Below are 20,031 nucleotides of genomic sequence, written 5' to 3' on the forward strand. Positions count from 1 at the left end.
TATTTCTGCATCACCGGGAGCACATCACTTCAGCAGAGGCACAACCAGCAGTCACGTGCTGCACCGAATGAAGGAATCAATGAATGAATCACGGTCTAGTTGTAGTAGTTGTAGCTATGAGCACAAGACTAGAAGACATCGAAATGGTTGGTAAGGAACGGCCGGCTTGGTGAGCGATAACAAGCTGCTTGGTAATGGCACACGAACACACCCCAGGGACAAGGACATAGTCCATGAAGCTCCGATAATAATTAAACGTTCCCTGGTAAATCATACACAGTAAATGTCACTGTGAGCTGTGACTCCAAATGGAATAAGCAACATGTCAAAGGCCCATTTGTGAGACGTTGAGGGTAAATTGGTCGACGTCGACCAGGTAATTATACACCTCCAGCTCCATGGACACCGCGTGTAGCTCGGCGGATTGTAGGTTGGGGGGTGGGGGGGAGGGGAGTAAGGCGGGGGGGGGGGGTGGCGCATCGTCACCCTTCTGGGGTCGTCGGCGCCTCTTTGCGCTCGCATCTCCTCACTACTGCACATGAAAAGGAGCGGATTTTCCACGAGGAATGAGCAGACGGCTCCCCCTAGCGATGCTCCCCTGGTTCCCGATGAGGTGTCTGCTGTCCGGATGCTGATTGGGCGACCGCGCTCATTCCCGCAGCCGCAGCATCCATTTCGCATCTTGCGCTCCGAACTTGCCTCCTGCTCCAACCGTTAATGTAAGCCATTTCTCTTCTCTCAAACGTCCATCAAGCCTTTCTCTCTCTTTCTTTCCATTCACCTCCTCCAGTCCTCCGTCCTGCAGGTTGTATTGATCATTCTCTCCGAGCCCACGCACTGATATGAAAATCAATATATATATATATATATATATATATATATATACACACATTTTTTTTTAAAAATATTAATACACATTAACATGTATTTATTTATATATATATATATAATTGCAGTGAATCGTTTGTACACGATATCCGTGATTCATGAAAACCCATGTAAAGATTGTCCATACTTTTTGTTCTTGTATCTGTGTTTTGTGTGTTGTTTTTCAGCCGAACCGCTCATACCATCCTCCCGCTCATACCATCGGCCATCCTCCCGCTCATTTTGCGCGCCCATTTGTAGACGTGATGAGCGACCTGAGCCCGGAGCCAATTTGAGCGAGCTTATGAGTCTGACCATCGATCCGTCGGGTCACTGTAGAGGTGAAACTGTACAAACGTTTCATTTTGTTATATAATCGCTCCATCTGTCTCCTTATCGCGCTCGGCAATCCCTTCGCCGAGGACACACGTTTCTGTGCTTGGAGTTCAGAGTCCAATGAGCTTATTTTGTCTTACTGTCTTCATTCCAGTGATTCCCAAGATCCTCTGACGTTACAATCGACGGGTGAACCTGTGGTTTAGATCAGGACAAAAATTGGGATCCAAATCTAAAAATCTCCTGATTGCTTCGGATGATTGGCAAGGAACTCCTGCAGAGTGAAAACAGGAGACCGTGAGGAGCTGAGTCCACAAATCTGAAGAAGAACAACAACCAGGCAGGTATCAACCAAATCCTGACATTAAGTGATCCACACTAAAATGACAGGAGTACTTTTCCCAGCTGTGATTTCCCATCGTTTAGCGTCTCGCACACTTTTGCTCTCATCCCACTTCTCGTTCCTGATGCACCATTCACTGTCACAGAGCGTCGGTGCCGATGAAGCAATTTCTGGGCAAGGGTTCTATTCTGTGGTTTGCCATTCCCTTCCCAACAGCAGTTAGTGGAGGAATTTGGAATTTGCCCAGGGTTCCGGTGATAGCTGGCGCACTCTTTGTGAAAAACGCCGTGGGATCTTCAACATCCTCTACTAATGCTGGAAGACGGGACACGCAGTGGAACGTCCATCCGACGGACGGCACACACATCGATGAATTACCTTCAATGTGGACCCACAGGGTGACACAGGGTGACAATGGCAAACCACAGGATGACAGTTTACAGCTGGGTTGGGATTTTAACCCACGATACACAGATTAGAGGCATGAGTACTTATCATCACATTTATTGTTTCTAAAATACATAATTAATGCAGCAAATAAATTCTAAGAAATCCCTGCTGACCTCCCTCACAATCAATGGATCATTCCAGGTGAAATCAATTTGATTATCCCAATACGGCACACCTGAACTCGTATCCACCTACAAGGCCTTCATCTGCACCTTGATGGAGTACTGCTCTCCGCTCTGGGCTGGAGCCTTCTGCCTCACACTTTGCTTAGCTTGATGCTGTGGATACCAAATTCATCAAGATTATGAAGAAGCTGAGTCGATGGGTCTATCACTTCACCATCGCAGACAGGTTGGTGGTCTCGCTGTCTTCTACCACTTCCTTTCTGGTTTTCCACCCTCTGCTCTTTCCATGCTTTGCCCCCCCAAGATTCTGCAGGGCACACACAGTCCACCATCTTCTGATGAAACTACCTAAAACCAGAATCACTGCTCACACCACTCATTCCTTCCTCTTTTTTCCTGCCTGTGGATCCAACTTCCACATCTCTTCAATCTCATTCTTCCCTCCAGGTTTTCAAGACATCTCTCCACCACCATCTCGGATCGTCCCCAATCCAAAACCATTATCTTTTCTACCCTCGTTAATTGTCCTCAAGCCCACTTCTTTCCAAATTTCCAGTTTTTCCTTCCTGAGAGTTTGTTTCTGTTTCCATCGGGTCCACCCCATGTGGTTTCACCTACCCCTCATTCTTCCCCACATCCATTATTTGTACAATTCTCCCTCTATTTCGTCCTTCAACCCCGCTGTTGGTGTGTTCCACCCTTCTTCTTCTACTGTTCCCTTTGTTCTGTTACGTCCTTATCCGTTCTATGTTCTAGCTCCTCCATGAGCCTCGACTTTTTGTGTACATTGTTGAGGCTTGTGGAAGAGCTGGAGCTACTACAGTGAACGTATTGGGATGCCCAAGAGACCCGGTCCAAACCATCAGTTTGCATTCCATTCCTCTCACTCAACATTGGGCATGCTTCTGCTCCTCTCATCAATGGTTGGAGGCCCTCAATCTCAAACAAGAGGTTAGGACCATCTCCCTGGACATATCTCAGGTATTCACCACAATCGGTCATCCTGCTTTGCTTACCAAGCTCTCTTCTCTCTTCTTGTGGCATTGCTTTCATTCCTGGATTTCATCCAAAGCAGGATTTCTAACTTCCTTCATTCACACAGTCAAAAATGTTGTCTTAAATGGAACCTCTCCTTCTTCGCCCAGTCTTTTTCCTCATATTAATTGACCTCTCTGAGACTGGAAAATCCTCTCTTCCTTTTTCCAGAAGACTCCATATTATGTTGTACAGTATTTTTAATGAATGGAAACTCGGCAATGTTATTCCAATTTAAAATAAACTAAAGGAAGCCAAAAGAATGCTGCAAAGTATTGTTCATTCAGCCTCATTTCAGTCATTGGAAAGACCATGGAGAGCCTGATACACAGTGCTTTCAGAAAGTATTCACACCCTTCACTTTTTTACATTTTTTTGTGATACAGCCTGAATTAAAAATGGATTAAATTGAGATTTTTTTGTCACTGATCTACACATAATACCCCATAATGTCAAAGTGGAATTTTTATTTCGAAGTTTATACAAAATAATTGAAAAAGAAAAGCTGAAATATCCAATTTACAAAAGTATTTCACCCCCTGAGTCAATACTTTGTATAAGTGCCTTAGGCAGCGATTACAGCTTTGAGTCTTCTTGGGTATGTTTGTATCAGCTTTGCACATCTGGAATTGGGAAATTTCTCCCCATTCTTCCTTGCAGTTTTGCTCAAGCTCTGTCAAGTTGGATGGGGAGCGTCGGTGAACAGTAATCTTCAAGTCTTTTCACAGATTCTCAATGGGATTCACGTCTGGGCTTTGGCTGGGTCACTCAAGGACTTTCACGTTCCTGTTCTGAAGCCATTCCAGTGGTGCTTTGGCTGTATGCTTGTGGTCATTGTCTTGTTGGGAGGTAAATCTTCGCCACAGTCTAGGTCTTTTGCACTCTGAAGCAGGTTCTCCTCAAATATTTGCCAAGTCTTGGCTCCATTCATTGTTTCCTTTATCCTTACAAGTCTCCCAATCCCTGCCGCTGAAAAGCATCCCCATAGCATGATTCTGCCACCACCATGCTTCAGGGTAGGGATGGTGTTAGATGGGTGATGTGCTGGCAGACTAAGCATTTTGCATTCAGGCCAAAGAGTTCAATTTTCGTCTCATCACACCACATAATCTTTTGCCTCATGCCCTCATTGTCTTCAATTGGGAAGCCCAAATGAAAAGGCAAAATATCAGAAATTGAAGGCGTTTTTTATTTTAAACGATTCATATAAACATCCATTGAATCATATCACATGCAAATCATCAAAATCTAAACAGTACATAGCGCCCGTTTTGAAAAAAGATTTAATTCTGCAAAACGGAAGCGGCCACTACACGTCTTTCTCAGTGGTGGGCCGAGCGGAATGGCCGTCGTGTCCGCACAAATTACCCGATTGTACTCGAACGTCGACGAAGCCGCGCTACGCTGGCTCAATAGGAAAGAGAAGACACCCGGCTGGGTTATAATGACACAATACGACACCAGGGGTTCAGTTCTCAAGACCTCCGGAGGAGGTTATATTAAGGCGGAAGGTTAGATTACAACTACAAGAGGTACATCATAGGAAGACAGGCACTTAGACACAACCTTATATTATTCCCGACAGACCACAGAGAAACAGGACAAAAACTGACTCACACGGGGATTGATGGCGAGGAAAGCGGGTATTCGATGGCCAGCACAAGGTGCACCTTGTGCTCAGGGACAGGATGGCGCGGCCCAAAAGATGCAGGAGGTCTCTCAGCGCTCGAGGTGGCGTCTTGTCGTCTCAAGCTGGGGGCGCATCTCTCGTCACGTCCGGCAAGCGGCTGCGTATATCCGGCGGGGAGTGACACGCCCTCGGCTCGTTAGCTCCGCCCAGATGGAATCGGTCCGCCCTTCTTATTGGGTGCGGGGGGGGTTTACCAGGCTCCGCCCTTGACGAGGAGCTGACAGCCAGCCCCTTCGTGGTAACCCCGTGGGGCGCATGGATAATGGCGGCTAACCGAGCCGGAGGGAGGACGCACACTCCCCGCGCGCGCCGTTGTTGTAGTTGTTGTTGTTGTTGTTGTAGCTGTAGTTGTTGTTGTTGTTGTTGTTGTAGATGTAGTTGTTGTTGTTGTTGTTGTTTGGGGAAGAAGATGGGAGGAGGTATGGGAAGGTCCTAAACTCACTACTGGTGCCATATAATCACATTCTGGTGCAACGAAGAGTCATAATTAATGGAAACGAGGCCTTAACTGACATAGATTAAGAATAACTAGGAAGATGTCCGAAAGTTGTCTACGTGTGGTGCGGTGGACCTGGGCACGACATTTAATGGGGGAATAAGGGGAAGGTCGGCTCTACTGATTGTTATTTACATGCAATGGGACTAGGGAATGGGGGACTGGGGAAAGTTGGGGAGTATTGGAGAAAATAGGGGAATATTTACAAGCGGATATGGAGGCCAAATTCCATATTCGCAACATTGCACCCTTCTCTACCCTCGGGGCGTCCCGACCCGATAAATTTTTACCTACTTTAGTGTGGCACGCAATGTAGTTCCCTCTACTATTAACTCTACCCTGAGTGCGACAGTTTTACAGATATTCACAAATGAGTAAATATGTCCCCCTGCGACGTTGCACCCTTCTCCTCACAGAAACACACCCACAGGATAACCGAATCCGGAAAGAATTCTCAAACTAAACATACAGCCGGTAGGGAGCATTATTTACAAGACTACGCTGCTATTTACACTACGATCCAGGACCTGTTTTTGGAGGGACACATGCAGATGTTATGCATAGAGAGAGAGCGCGCTTGCCAACATCGATACACCAACCCACGAGTGCTCTGTGGCCGACGGCCTTTAATAACGTGCAGAGCACCCTTTCCCAGCATCAAAAGCACCACCCCACCACACAGTCAGCACCATCCGGTGCAGTCACCATTGTTCAATGATTAAAAATAAATGCGACAACCCCTAACCCTGCAGGTGTCTCTTGCTCTTCGTGTGGCCTTCAGTGGTGTTAATTAACAGTGGTTCACCTTTATGGCATAGGTGCCACGTTGACCCATAGGTCCATCCCCGGGTGGTGCTTGGCCGCAAACGAACTGCGGTCCATTGTGGGTGGCCACAAACATTGCGGTCCATATGGTGTATCGATCCCGGCAGCAAACAGCGAAAGTGCAGGCCCACAACTGCGCAGCCAGCACCTCTCTCTCCTCTCTCTCTACCCCAAAGCCAGATCCTCGGAGGTGGGAGACAAAAGAAGAAACAAGTGAGTAAGGTGGTAAGGGCGCAAAAGTGCACGCAATGTAAGGTGATGCACACTGGGGGCACATGGGAACCAGGTGAGACAGGTACGTTCCTACCGTACGCCCCCCCCCCACCAGGTAACCTACATGGCCCCTCCCTTACCCCCTACTGTATCCACAAAACACAACACTACCCATAAACATCTACTTTACAAATCAACAAACATCCCTACTGTCTTCCCCGTTCCTCCCATATACCAAATTCGTCTTCTCTCCCTCCTAACCAATCAGATTTGCCATTTTCAACTCTCATCAAAATTTGCCATCTCCAACTCAACATCATAATTTGCCATCACCAATTCATCATCAGTCCCTCCTAGGGAGGGAGAGATGGAATCACCCCAATGTCTCATCCACGTCGTGATGCGTCTCACAAATCCTCACAGCAATTCTCATTTCCTGCACAAAACAAAGAAAACACAGGTGTGGAGTCATCATCATCACCACAGGTAAGTGGCTGCGTATGGTGCGACAGGTTCATCAACCCTAACTATTTCCTAAATGACTTTAACAACTTTACACTACCCGGGGTCTTTCTCCGGCCAAACCATTGGCCCTCTTACACTATGGGTTCTAAAAACCAATTCCCATTGGCCAAACTGTGGTGCTCTTCAATTTGGGGTCTCACTCCCCCGATTCATCTCCCGGTGCCCTCGCACAATTTCTGGGCTGTGGCGTGTACCTCTCCCAGTGGGCCTACCCACCTGCACACCTCCACCACTGTAGTTGCCTCCGAGCTTACCTGCTCCTTACCCTAACCTAACTACCTGGGGAAGGCCCTCTGGCTCTCTCCCCACTCGGTGCCCTCTCTGGCACTGGGCTGCCCGATCCACACCCGGGATCCTCAGGCACCCACTCACAACTACCGGCTCCCAGAGCCCACCTGCGGCCTCACCTGGCCGACATCCTCACAGTGGTGGAGTGCCCAACCAACTACACACACTAACAGGCTACACGCCCAGCCATTCCCACAACACTAATGCACCCATCCACAATACCATTCTGCAACCGCACCACAAATGCCAATATCCAACCACAATTTACCTGCACCCTCTACCTAACACTTACACTACCCGCCCCGGGTATCCGTGATAGGGGTCCACTCTTCCCCCATCCACACCTTCGCACCATGCACACCACTCCGTACCACTTACTCCAACTCTCTCCACACACCTGTACTTGCACACCTGTGCTCTCACACTTGGTGCCACCTGCACCCTTCTCTCCCCAAGCGCATTCGCGCTGATCCACACACTCACGACTCATACACTGCTCCACACACCTGTCCAGTTGCACACCTGTGCAATCACACCTGTTCAATTCTCACACACACAGCATCATCGCAGCTAACTACTCCCTTCTGAAACTTGCGCTTCCCAGTCGTCCCTTTAAACTATTGCGCTCCCTCGTCATTATCATCCACACTAATCTACCTGCGTCCCTACTACAGGTATCAGTCACTAACTAACCTTAACGTTACCTAAGGTCATCTTCTCTAGATCCCTACACACAATATCCTAACCCACCCGGGCTAGTTTTCACTGCCATACACCCCATAAGCTATTGCTCCTTTGCCCCCCCCTGTGAGGGATGGTGGATTTGCCATCCCACCACATCGGGGGTCTCTCACTACCAATTTTGCACATCAAATTTCAACAAATTAAAAATTTGCCAATCACTACTCATCATCTGCCAATCATCTGCCAATCACTACTGCCAATCCTTTGCCAATCATCAAATTTTGTTTTTTTTCCTAATTTTGGGTCCAAAACACTAACCTCATCACCCAGTCTACTCACTACTGCCTCTCGGTGCGCCAATTCCTGTCCAAAGCCCGGCTTCGTAAAGCCAAGCAATGGATGCTGGTTGTTTTGTGCCAGCGGCTGGATGCGTCCGGCACTCGGTGCAGGGACGGGGGTTTACCCGTGCCGAGATCCCACGCATCACCTCGGCGTGGAGCCATCCAATGTCCCGATCTCGACCTGCCGGCACGTCTCAACAAAACGTGGTCGCCATAACGACCCTTCCTATCGGGCTGCCCGCTCCGCCTAGTGGAGCACGGACGCGGCCGTTCAAAGCGAGGCCCAGCACGCACCGAGGGCCCGATTCGGCTATAAGTCGTTCTAAACTCTACCCCGTCTAACGTCGATGCTTCACCTGCATGCTTACACCCCGCAGCCCGTTCCTTGCTCACACATCCAGCCGTCTCCATGCTCCTCGTCGTACCTTTCCTTACACACCTCGGTACTCTCATTCCACTCACAGCCTTGGTCACACACCTGACCACCGAACATTTTGGCACACATTCGTTGGTCGCACACCTCACCAATACACCGCTTCGCGCCCCCTCCTCGGTCACCTCCTCTGTGACAATCACAGGTGTGCCCTCATTCGCACACCCAACCACGTGCCTCACCACCAACTCCAGCGTGCATTCCCACTCACGCTCTACCATTCCAGGTGCGCATCCTTCCATCCCAGGTGTACATCCTCGCTCACCTGTCACAACTAACTCACGCTCCATGTCACTCTCACTACTTTCACCTCCATTCCTGACAGCGCACTCACCCTTACTCTTGACAGCGCACTCTTTCCTCATGCACCTGTCCGTCACACACCTTCCTCGCGCACACTCTCCCGTCACACCCTCTGTAACACTCACCACAGGTGTGCATTCTTCCTTGCCTTTGACAGCGCACTCTTTCCCCATGCACCTGTCCGTCACACACCTTCCTCGCGCACACTCTCCCGTCACATCCTCTGTAACACTCACCACACCGCGCTTCCATGTGCCCCCTCGCACACGCGCTATGACCGACTCACTCTCGCCAGCACCCTCACTCCTTGGCACGCACTTTTTCCTCACACACCCCAGAGTCGGACTTTCTCGCACACCTCCATTTTCGCACACCAGACCTGTCGCACACTTCACCAACGGCCTCCCACGAACACCCGGGTCTATCTCGACCCCCAAGCCTCTTAAATCACCTGGCGCATCATACGCACGACCATATTGGTCACCACTTACACCGGGTCCTCTTCCTCTTCGCTTCTGCTCCATCACCTGCGAATCCCTCATCCGGTTAATGAGCACATCATCACGATCCAAACACAGACTTTGGACCAATTCTTTTATCTCCTCTTTTATCTCTTTCTTATCCCCTCTCCGTCGCTTCTTAATTTCGCTCATCCCTTCTTCCACTTCTTCTAATTTGTGCCTCACCTCTTTTATTCCCCGGTACGTCTCCTCAAGCTCGTCCTCCAAGGCTACCTTGACCGTTTCCATGTGCGTCCTCACCTGCCGGTCCTTCGTCTCCATTACCTCTATCACCTCGTCCAACCTCGTTGTCAGTCCCTCACGTACCATCTGACATTCCCTCTTCGTCGCTACCAAGTCATCTTTTAGTTCTTTCTGTGTCGCCTTTAAACCTCCTAATACCGCAGTGTTCCTTTGAACCTGCTCCACTAACTCCGTCTGTCCCACCGTCAGCTGCTCCACCTCCTGCGTCAGGTCCTCTATGCCCCCTTGTAACTTTACAGTCCCCTTTCTCACCTCCTTCTCCATGTGCTCCTTACAGTGCCTCACCTCCTCGCGCACTCCTCCGACCTCCTCACTCACTCCTCTTCTGATCTCCTCTCCCATCACTTGCATCTCCTGCCCAGATGCCACCCTCATCTGCTCCATTTCCTCCCTGTGAGCATCCAGTTTGGTTTCTACCCCCATTCTGACCCCCTCTATCTGCTGCTCCATTTGTTTAACTTCCCTTTCCGCTTGGTCCCTCATGTCCCTCAATTTGCCTTCCATACTGTTTTCTAACCCCTCTAACCCTTTTTGCATCCCTTCCATTTGATTCTCTTGAGCGGCCATTCTGTTTTCTACCCCCGTTAACCCATTCTTTACTTCTTTTATCCCGTTGTCTAACTCCTCAAAATTATTGTCTAACTTCTCAATTTTCTTGTCTAACTCCTCAAAATTATTGTCTAACTTCTCACTGGTACCCCTCGCTTCGTCCCTCATTACCCCCATTTGGTTTCCCATTACCCCCATTTGGCCCTCCAATCGCTCACCCTGAGCATCCATCCGGTTCCCCATTCTGTTTGCCATTTCTTCATTATTCTGGGCCATAAGGGCCTTCATTTGTATAAAAAAAAGGCCCCAATCCATCGGGGGCGCTGCCACGGTCGCTGGCGCGGTGATCAGCGAGGCGCCATTTTGCGCGCCCGCTTCTTCGTGCGTGACGGCGCTATTTTGCGAACCTGCCGCCCTCACTGCTTCGCTCTCCTCCTGTCCCTCATTTTGGTCCTGGATCGACCCTACCTCACTCTCCTTTACCGGACCCCAGCTGTCTTGATCCGCCATAGCGCGACTTTCAAAATTCGGTTTTTATTTTTTATTTTCGTAAAACAATTGAGATTTCGCCGTTATAATTTCGCGCGGGAAACGCGCTCCGAATCGATTCGGTCGAGCGCCGTACGCGCTCCGGCTCGATTTTCCCTCCCAAAATTTGGGCCTAACTAATTTAGTCCCGGGTTCGAATTCCACTCCTCGACACCAATTGTTACAGACACGACTTTGATGTTAAGGTGGGCCGAGCGGAATGGCCGTCGTGTCCGCACAAATTACCCGATTGTACTCGAACGTCGACGAAGCCGCGCTACGCTGGCTCAATAGGAAAGAGAAGACACCCGGCTGGGTTATAATGACACAATACGACACCAGGGGTTCAGTTCTCAAGACCTCCGGAGGAGGTTATATTAAGGCGGAAGGTTAGATTACAACTACAAGAGGTACATCATAGGAAGACAGGCACTTAGACACAACCTTATATTATTCCCGACAGACCACAGAGAAACAGGACAAAAACTGACTCACACGGGGATTGATGGCGAGGAAAGCGGGTATTCGATGGCCAGCACAAGGTGCACCTTGTGCTCAGGGACAGGATGGCGCGGCCCAAAAGATGCAGGAGGTCTCTCAGCGCTCGAGGTGGCGTCTTGTCGTCTCAAGCTGGGGGCGCATCTCTCGTCACGTCCGGCAAGCGGCTGCGTATATCCGGCGGGGAGTGACACGCCCTCGGCTCGTTAGCTCCGCCCAGATGGAATCGGTCCGCCCTTCTTATTGGGTGCGGGGGGGGTTTACCAGGCTCCGCCCTTGACGAGGAGCTGACAGCCAGCCCCTTCGTGGTAACCCCGTGGGGCGCATGGATAATGGCGGCTAACCGAGCCGGAGGGAGGACGCACACTCCCCGCGCGCGCCGTTGTTGTAGTTGTTGTTGTTGTTGTTGTAGCTGTAGTTGTTGTTGTTGTTGTTGTTGTAGATGTAGTTGTTGTTGTTGTTGTTGTTTGGGGAAGAAGATGGGAGGAGGTATGGGAAGGTCCTAAACTCACTACTGGTGCCATATAATCACATTCTGGTGCAACGAAGAGTCATAATTAATGGAAACGAGGCCTTAACTGACATAGATTAAGAATAACTAGGAAGATGTCCGAAAGTTGTCTACGTGTGGTGCGGTGGACCTGGGCACGACATTTAATGGGGGAATAAGGGGAAGGTCGGCTCTACTGATTGTTATTTACATGCAATGGGACTAGGGAATGGGGGACTGGGGAAAGTTGGGGAGTATTGGAGAAAATAGGGGAATATTTACAAGCGGATATGGAGGCCAAATTCCATATTCGCAACAATATCACATGCAAATCATCAAAATCTAAACAGTACATAGCGCCCGTTTTGAAAAAAGATTTAATTCTGCAAAACGGAAGCGGCCACTACACGTCTTTCTCAGTCGCACGTTTATGTGTGAAGAGTGTGCGCCGAATCTGTAACACGGAAGCGGCCGCTACACCTGTTTCTCAGTCGCTTTACACACGCTGCCATGTTACTTCGGAGCCGCACGTTTATATATAGTGGGGCGGCTTAGCCCAAATATTCAAAAGAATTGTGCATTTTGTGATACAAGCACCAAATTTGGCACAAATGTACATTAATATGTTGCGAACATTTTCAGATATTGGGCCACTTGAAATTCCGTAAAAAAAATTTTTCAAATTTTTTCAAATTTCGTAATTTCAAATTTTTCGGGTGACACCGTCACAATTTCGGTCTTCGAGGCCGGCCGATAGGCAAAGTGTGACCGGAAGGGACGAGGTTCTCCTGACCACGTGGCCCTCGATCTGGGAAGCGAGAGGCGTTCCATTAGTGGACGCGCCCCTCACGCCCGACTTTTGGGCGGCCCCGGCAGGCCGTTTGTTTTGACGTTCCGTGACAGGCCCCGCACCCCCACCTCCGGGCCGACCGGAAGCTTGTGCTGAGTACATCATACCTGAACAACTCAGTGAGGCAGAACACAGCAGTGCACACCAGGGTGACCCCTTCAGTGCATAAACCAATTAACCTGTCCACTGCAGGGCATATAGAAATGAAGTTATTTTCTGCATATAATAATAATATAAGTTCAGTTCTATATAACAATTTCTGTTATCACCACTACCACTACAACTACCACTACTACAAGCTTTGTCTGGAATTTTGTGGACTAACAGACAAACAGACATACAGACAAGCTGGGATCAAAACATTACCTCCTTCCACCATTGAGTGTAGAGGTAAACATCATGGAAATTATATCATGCCCTAGATTTAATTCATGCTTACCCGTGTATTTGCTTCACTGGTTCACAAGGTCTTTTGCATACATGTAATTCAGACTCTCGTCTTCATTGCTGACCACACAATGTTCGCAACATATTAATGTACATTTGTGCCAAATTTGGTGCTTGTATCACAAAATGCACAATTCTTTTGAATATTTGGGCTAAGCCGCCCCACTATATCGGCCGGCCTCGAAGACCGAAATTGTGACGGTGTCACCCGAAAAATTTGAAATTACGAAATTTGAAAAAATTTGAAAAAAAAAATTACGGAATTTCAAGTGGCCCAATATCTGAAAATGTTCGCAACATATTAATGTACATTTGTGCCAAATTTGGTGCTTGTATCACAAAATGCACAACAGGTTTGCTATGCTGCTACACTAATAGGAAGTGTTCGTCAGGAGTCGATCTACTCTCTCCTGGTATGTATAATAAACAGTATTTGTAGAATTTCAACAAAAGCCACATCACTGTTCATATCGGTAAATATTATTCCATCGTGTTTGGAAAAACTGGAAAATTGGAAAATTGGAAAACTTGGAAAACTTGGAAAAACAATAGAGCCAATTTTACTCCCAGGGGTCCCAGGAATACCCACCCAAAATATCGTTGCGATCGGTTGAGCCGTTTTTGCGGTATCTTCGAACGTATGGACGGACATTTGGTGAATTATAGTAAGATTATGTGTAGATCAGTGACAAAAAAAATCTCAATTTAATCAATTTTAAATTCAGGCTGTAACACAACAAAACGTGAAAAAGTGAAGGGGTGTGACTATTTTCTGAAGGCATTGTATGTGTGCACATGGTTGAGTATGCTATATTTTTTAGTCTTGCCCCAAAAGCAATGCGAGACTATTGCAATGCCCGTGTGTGTGCGTGTGTGTGTGTGTGTGTGTGTGTGCGTGTGCGTGTGTGTGTGTGTGTGTGTGTGTGTGTGTGTGTGTGTTTGTGTGTGTGTGTGTGTATGTGTCCATCCACATCCATATATATTTGCTTTAAAATGGTTTTCTCAGCCACCACAACAAAAAAATATAATGGAAACTTGCCATATGTCATCAACTCCCCATGGCATATATAGGGTGATAACGATGATGTCATCGGTGAAGTGGTATTCCCACCATAATTGGTTGTATTTAAATCCGCATCCAAAATTTTTTTCTCTGCAACCGCTTGTCTGATCGATGTGAAACTTTAAACACAGGAGGGATTCCCCATGGAGAATATTGTTACGTTTGTAGGGGTAGGCATGAAATACCTCAGAGGAAAGTTAGAATCATATAAATTAGCATACTCCGAGTGTTGTGAAGAAGAAGAACCCATCTCGCTTTACATAAGTAGGACGTCTGTCAGAGTAAGAGCGTTTGCATGTCGCCATAAGGGGCATGGCTTTGTGCTGATTAATTCTAGGGCTTAAATATTAATTCCCCAGTGTGTAATTTGCCTCGTGTGGTCTTCCCTTCGGTTTTATTACATTCGGCCAGTCAGGAAATTGAGGACTCAGTAAAACAACTATAACACCAGGACTTAGTCACTCACAGAGTCACAGCGCCGTCAGGGCTGACAGAAACAGCATTTGCCAATTGGCAAGGAAACCCCGGCATCATCTGAACATTCCCGAACAAAGACTAGACTCCACCCCCTGACGACTCGTAATGATGAGGCCATGCCCCGGGCCTTCATGATTGGTGGAGGCGCGATGGGATGATTGAGTAGTGCTCTATGATTGGACAGAGTCTGACATCTGCATGGAACATTCGAGAACTGAAGCAAGAAGACGCGGTCTCGCCATTTTGGTCCCTCTCTTTGTCCTGACATTCATCGAAGGCGGTCGCGCTCTCTCTCCTTTTGGTACTGGCGGTTGTTGGAGGCAGTCGCATTTTGCTCTCTTGGTCCTGACATTCGTTTGGGGCGGTCGCATCTCTCTTGTGTGCTGGATTTCAATGAGAACAGCTGCGTGCCTTTTGGTCTCATCTTGGTCTTGATCGTGGCGGTCGCTTGCTTGTTTTGCGTGGGAGGATGACGGGCGATTGTCTGTGTGCGCCGGAGAGATAATCAGAGCCGTGTTAGCAAAGAAGGATCCTGCCTGCTTGCCTCACGCCGGCAGCTGGCTGGGGGTGCGATTCCGCACCATCTTGTGCGTTTCCCACGCGGTGGTTCAAGGCAACGACCAGCAAGCCTTACCAGCCATTTCAGGACGCAAAACTGAGTGCTGTCCGATTATAAGCGCATTTTCTTTTATTTTATTTTCCCCTTGTTTGTATACGAGTCTGAATGGACGTCTCAATTCGGAATTTTAGTTTTTACCTCAGATTCATTTTTGTCTCTTGCATTTATTTTCATTAAATCCTTTATTTTTGCATTTCGTTCTTGTATTGTGAAGTTTGCTGTACCGCATTTGTGTTTGTGGGTTCGAATTAACCCAGTGTCGACCTTCCCGATTAGATAAGGCTTCGGGCCTTTCCCGCGCGTGCCAAAGACAATTTTTTTTTTTGTGTGTACAAGATCGAGGCTCGTTTAAGGGCTAACATTAATTACATAAAAACAAACTGACACATAAAAAAATATGATAAAGGGAGCGGGAGACAAGATGGGGAGAGAGTGGGAAGCACACAAGTACAACAGTAGAGAATAGGGACATCGGGGGATCTGTGGGAGGGAGAGGGCTTGGGGATGGGGGGCATGGGAAGGGTGGATGGGGCATGGAAAGGGGTGAGGGGCATGGGAATGGTGGGGGGGGGGAGGTAAAAAAAAAAAAACATATGGACACTGCTAGGACTTCCAGGAAAGAAATCGGTATTTCAAAAAAGTGGATCTGCGGGAGCTAGGCCGGAGAGGAGTCGGTAGAAGACAGAAATACCACCAACCTGCCTGCAGTGAGTAAGTGAAAGGCCCTCGGAGTGAGCTTCATCGCAGGGGATTCCAATGATTCTGAAAGCTTTGGTTTCAACAGCGTGAAGCCGAGCTAGGTGTGAGATAGGAGCACCAGCCCAGAGGGGAGAGCAGTATTCCATTGAGCTGCAGATGAAAGCCTTGTATGTGGTGAGGAGCTCAGGTGGGCCAAAGAAGGACTTTGCACGACAGAGGATGCCCAGTCGGCGACTGGCTTTTTTTCTTTTTCTTTTTTCCTTTTTTCACTTATTACATTTCCAGCTTGGAAATGTGGTTTTCCCTTGAAAGATCACGGCAGATAGTGAGACCCAAAAGCTTGAGTGAAAGAACTTCTTGGAGAGGATTGTTGAGAAAGTAGATGGGAGTGCTATCGAGTCGGTCTTTTCGGAGAGACATAGTGAGAGTGTGAGATTTGTTAGGATTGAAAGACATATTCCGCTTGTTTGACCAGTCTGTGATTTTGTCCCGGTCTGCAGAGAGTGAGGAGGCTGTAGACTGCCGATCTGAGAGATGAGATATGGAGCGGCAGAGAGTGGAGTCATCAGCAAAGAGATAGAGAGTATTTTCAAGAGAGTCGGAGAGATCAATGATGAAGACCAGAAAAAGCACAGGGCCCAGAACACTGCCTTGGGGAACTCCAGCCTGAACAGGAAGGGGAGATGAGAGAAATCCATTCAGGGCCACATGTTGACTACAAACAGAGAGGAAGTCCGCAAGCCATGCGTGGAGATTTCCATGGATACCATAGGAGAGTTTGGTGAGCAGAGCGGGGTGCCAGACCGTATCGAAGGCACGTGATATGTCAAGGGAGACAGCTCTAATTTCCTGTTTGACATTGAGGACCTCCATCCATTGTTGAGACAGCAGAAGCTGCATGTCCATAGTGGAGTGAACTGGTATGAAACCAAGTTGATGATCAGAGATCAAACCATTGGAGAAGAGGAAGAATTTGATATCCGAAACAATGATTGATTCCATGACTTTGCTGATAATTGGGAGCAGGCTGATTGGTCTGTAGTTGCAAGGATCTGTTTTTGCACCTTTTTTGTGTAAAGCGGTAATGTTTGCTGATTTCCAAGATGCTGGAAGATGACCTTGAGCAAAAGAGAGGGTGAAGAGATCAGAGAGGGGCTGCGAAAGAGCAGCAGAGCAGGATTTTAGGACCCGTGGGCTGATGCCGTCTGGTCCAGTTGCAGAATCAGAGTCAAGGATTGACAGAAACTTCTCCACCTTGTCAAGAGAGAATGACACAGAGTCCAGGAGCAGCTGCTACGACTGGGTATGGTGGGTACAGAGAGAGACGGGTTTGGGACACAAGATTTTGAGGCAAACACAGAGTTGAGGCAATCAGCTTTTTCACGTGCAGAGTCAGCTGTGTAGCTGTTTGAGCTAAGGGAGGGGATGGAAGGGGAAACAAACACCAGAAACAGATTTGACCAAACACCACCATGATATGGAAGAGGGCCACAGGTTTGAGAGTTCAGTCTTGAGAGTAGAGAGATATTGTTTCTTGGCTCTCCTGAGGGTGGACACACACTTGTTCCGGGCTTTGTGAAAGGAAATGAGATTGCCTTCCAGGAGGCGAAGGCAAGTTGTTTCAGGGCAACTGCCTCGCCACAAGATTCTGTGTACCTTGGACAGGAGGAAGGGTATGACAACTGAAGACGAGATGGGATAAATCTGTGCATGAGAGAGAGCAATTTAATTTGGAAGAATTTCCAGGATGAGTTGATGTCAGAGGCAGTAGAGATGGGAGACCAGTCCAGATGATTTATGGCTGCTTGAAGACCGTGCCAGTCAGCCTGAGTGAAATGCCAGACTCATCGACGCTGAGGGGGCTCTCTGAGAATGGCCAGAGGCATAACCACTTTAACAAGCATATGGTTGGATGAACCGATTGGAGCCGAAGAAGAGCAGCAGACATTTGCAGGGAAGTTTGTCATAATCAAGTCTAGAAGAGAAGATGCTCCGTTGACTGAGATCCGGGTCGGGAAATTGACAGATTGTGTCAGTCCCAGTGAGTCGCAGAAGTCCTTTGCTGAGGAGCCATGGCTGGTGAGAGAGGTACCCACACCCAGATAGCTGGCATGATGATGGTTGAAATCACCACATATGAGGAAGATAGAGTTGGGATGAGTAGATAGAAGTTTGTCCATGTTATCAGACAGCGAGATGTAAATGGAGTCATCAATGTTTGGTGGACGATACAACACACATATGAACAAAAGGTGGGAGCAAAGGGTAAGCCGTAACCAGATGTACTCCTGGGGGTGAGGTGGAGAGAGGGCAGTGCAGGGAGAGTGAGGAAGAGAGTTTTTGATAAAGATAGCAACCCCACATCCAGGACGAGGCTCAGGTCTATCATACCGGAGGAGGGAGTAACCAGATAGAGATATTAAGGAATCAGAGACATCTTGAAGGAGAAACGTTTCTGTTAAGCAGATCAAGTCTGGTTTGTCAGAAGCAACCTGTATGGAGAGATCAATCATGTTTGAGCGAAGGCCCTGGATGTTTGAGGACCATACCATTAAGGAAGAAGAAGGGGGAGCATCGGATACAGGACAGGGGAGGGGAGGGGTACGGTAAGATGAGGAAGAGGAGGAGGAGGTAGGGAGAGCTGTTGATCGTGTGTCAGAGATTTCAGAAGAGCTAGGAGATAGGGAAGGATGAGGAGGACAAAAGGTTTGATGGTGATTGGGTGAGGCACAGTGAGGTGTTGTTTGAGTGGGGGAAGAGCAAGGAAGAAGATTGGAAGAAATGGAGGTGAGAGTTGGAAGGGAGAGGAAGCGGGGAGGATGCTTTGAGGAGGAGGGGAGAGAGGGGAGAATTGGAGAAAAAATTTTTTACGGGGAGGGGGGGTGGAGTTTTGAGGGGGAGGGGTGAGGGGGGAATTTAGAAGGGGTGGGGTGAGGGGGGAGTTTGGGAGGGGAGGAGTGAGGGGGGAGTTTAGGAGGGGATGAGTGAGGGGGGACTTTGGGAGGGGCAAGGGGGGAGATTTGAAAGGGGATTGGTGAGGGGGGAGTTTTGGAGGGGAGGGGTGAGTTCGGATTTTAGAAAGTGTTGGATGATTAATGGAAAATGAACATTTATTGCAAAATGAGTTACTTGTGATTTTCGAGTCAGAGATCCATTTGAAAACGTTGGAGGAGGGGTGGAATGCAGGTGAGTTTAGGGAATGTAGGAAGGAGGAACTATAAGAGATTGAATTTTTATTTGAAATGAAGAGATATGGTGAGCAAATCGAAAGCAACCATTTAAAGAAGAAGAAGAAATGTGTGTTATAATATACAACAGAATACAACACTTCAGGGGAACGTTTAAACATTTTTTAACTAAACTTTTTTTTTTCAACACCTAAAAAACATTTAACATTTAAATTCGGCCAAGGTTCGAAATACGCCTCGGAGTTAAACTCGTTTCGGTCATTCGTCCTCTTGGGGTGTTGACCCCGGGGACACGACAATATTTTGTTGCCAACTCTGACATCAAAGGTCACATGGTATGTTAATCATGTTGGATTAAACAAAAAAACTTGAACAACATTTTCTCCGAAACTGCCTAAGGAAAAAAATTGAAACTTGGCATATGTCATCAACTCCCCATGGGATATATGAGGTGATAAAAATGATGTCACCAGTGAAGTGGTATTCCAGCCATAATTTTTATCTGAAAAATCTGAATCTTCATATATCTGATCTATGATCTGATGTGAGTGAATTATTAAATTCATGGTTTTCATAACCCATGCCAAGAAACTGTGTGACATGATAAGGTGCATGGATGATACAGGTATATGGGCCATATTAGTAGCGTGTTCAGTTAATGATGGTATTTTTGTTCAGAATCAAAGCACAAGGTGCAAGTATGCGCTCTATGAGTTTTTATTATTATTTTATTTTGAATACAGAGTCAAGGCTCATTGGTGACTGTCAACATGGCTTCATGCCAGGAAAATAATGTGATACACAGTTACTTTAGGTGCTGGAAGAATGGAAAAGGTTACTAGATGAGAGGAAACCAATATACTTGTATGTGCTCTACCTAGATTTGATAGCGTCTCCCATGAATG

General features: G+C 47.7%; 1 protein-coding gene across 3 annotated transcripts in view; it reads left to right on the forward strand.

The window, feature by feature from the left end:
• Positions 1 to 272: 272 nt before the first annotated feature.
• LOC137433024 (mitochondrial glutamate carrier 1) overlaps positions 273 to 20,031 on the forward strand; it is a 125,140-nt gene continuing 105,381 nt past the window's right edge. The window contains exons 1-2 of one of the 3 annotated variants that reach the window (XM_068125409.2): positions 748 to 805; positions 1,129 to 1,208. The gene's annotated coding sequence lies outside the window, so the exon portion shown is untranslated. Of the gene's footprint in view, positions 720 to 747; positions 806 to 1,128; positions 1,209 to 20,031 lie in introns of those variants that run through there. The other 2 variants (XM_068125408.2, XR_013624424.1) reach the window with 2 other exon arrangements.

This window comes from Myxine glutinosa, chromosome 8 (assembly GCF_964187855.1).
Source record: "Myxine glutinosa chromosome 8, kmMyxGlut1.1, whole genome shotgun sequence".
NCBI lineage: Eukaryota > Metazoa > Chordata > Myxini > Myxiniformes > Myxinidae > Myxine > Myxine glutinosa.